Here is a 2176-nt window from a genome sequence, read left to right on the forward strand (position 1 = left end):
ATCATGCATTGAATGAGTTAAACAAAGCAAGCATTGAGCAAAGAGGAAAAACCCTAACTAATGATGAAAGAAAGCATAGGTCTTAGATTAAGATGTAAACACAAATTCCGTATATGAGAGCTTCAAAAGATTACATTGATTCCCCAACAAACATACAAGGTTTAGTTCACCATATTCATGGTGAACCTAGATGAACAATAATGAAAGAATGAAGGATAAAACCTTAGAAAGGTGAAGAGGTAGCCTGAGCATCCAAGATCCTCCTTCAAAGGGGTGGAAGAGAGAGTGTTTGCTTCGTTTCTGCCAAAGATACAAACCCTAGGACGTCCTAAAGCTTATATACTATTCTAAAATTACAGAAAATTCAGGCCCAAGCCCATAAGTGTGCCGCTCAGCGGTAAGTGCGTGAGTTGGTTTCTTCCCCTCAGCGGCCATTTTGCCCCTCAGCGGATCTCCCGTGAACTCCTCAGTGCCGCTCAGGGGTAAACTGCCGCTGAGCGGTACTTGCGGCTTCTCCTTTTGCACTTTTTGGTGTCTTTTCTGATTCCATCTCTCTCCTTCTTCACTTATTTCACTAAATTCACCTTAAAACCTGCACAAAAGCACTGAAATCAAGCATAAACCTGTCCAGCTCTCTTATTTCTGAAAATATGAATAAAAGCATGATTTCAAGCTAGTTTCTAAGTGTAAAGGTTGCTTTTAGTATCAATTTTAAGCATGAAAATAACAGTTTTTCAACTGTTATCACAACCCCAAACTTAGAACTTTGCTTGTCCTCAAGCAAACAAGATGTAACTCAATCTTCTACCAATTCATATGATGGTTCACTCATTCAAAACTCTTCTTTTCAAGATAAGTAAACACTTCAATCAAACTTATGACCAAGAGTTCAATCAAGATGTGCACATGCTTTAGTGTTCACAAAGTCATTTAAATTCCAACAAATGTTATTTTTCATGAATGATCAATCAATTAAGCATGGATGTTGATAACAGTTGAAAAACTGTTATTTTCATGATTAAAATTGACACTAAAAGCAACCTTTACACTTAGAAACTAGCTTGAAATCATGCTTTTCTTCATATTTTTAGAAATAAGAGAGCTGGACAGGTTTATGCTTGATTTCAGTGTTTTTGTGCAGGTTTTAAGGTGAATTTGGTGAAAGAAGTGAAGAAGGAGAGAGATGAAATCAGAAAAGACAATAAAAAGTGCAAAAGGAGAAGCCGAAGTCACCGCTCAGCGGCAGTTTACCGCTGAGCGGCACTCAGGAGCTTGCGGGAGGTCCGCTGAGGGGCAAAATGGCCGCTGAGGGGAGCAAACAAGTCACGCACTCACCGCTGAGCGGCACTTTAATGGGCTTGGACTTAACTTTTTGTAATTTACGAATGATATATAAGCTTTAGGGTTTCCTAGGGTTAGGCATCTTTGGCAGAAACGAGGCAAACACTCTCTCTTCCACCCCTTTGAAGGAGGATCTTGGATGCTGAGGCTTCCTTTTCACCTTTTTAGGGTTTATTCTTTCATTCTTTCATTGTTATTCATCTAGGTTCATCATGAATATGATGAACTAAACCTTGTATGTTTGTTGGGGAATCAATGTAATCTTTTGAAGCTCTCATATATGGAATCTGTTTTTACATCTTTTAATTAAGACTTATGCTTTCTTTCATCATTAGTTAGGGTTTTTCCTCTTTGCTTAATGCTTGCATTGTTTAACTCATTCGATGCATGATTATTGGTTTTGTCGATACGGGCGCGTACGGGGATGTCTAGATCCGGGGAATTTCTCCCAATTTTATATTGGTTGTCGTTAAGCTCCTGCACTTATGAACTGATCATTAGGAATGCTAGGAATTGTATGAACTCGTGATTAGGGAGAAGCCTTCTTGAAAGGTACATTAGAGAGTGGCATTAACAATGATGATTTGAATGTTGAATTCCTAAAATATATGAGAGTGGATAAGATGAAATTGACCCCCAACAACATATTCATATCTATATTTCATTGAAAGTGTTTATCTTTTGATTTTGCCATTGATCAAAACTTCATGCATACATGTTTATTTTCGTCTTTGCATAATATAATCCAAATATTTTCTTTTTAAGTCTTAACTAATCAAGAAATCATACAACTAAACTAGGCCGTGAGTCCTTTGGGAAGAACGATACTTGGTCT

Source organism: Vigna umbellata, chromosome 9 (assembly GCF_029865625.1).
Source record: "Vigna umbellata cultivar VRB3 chromosome 9, Vumbellata_1.0, whole genome shotgun sequence".
NCBI lineage: Eukaryota > Viridiplantae > Streptophyta > Magnoliopsida > Fabales > Fabaceae > Vigna > Vigna umbellata.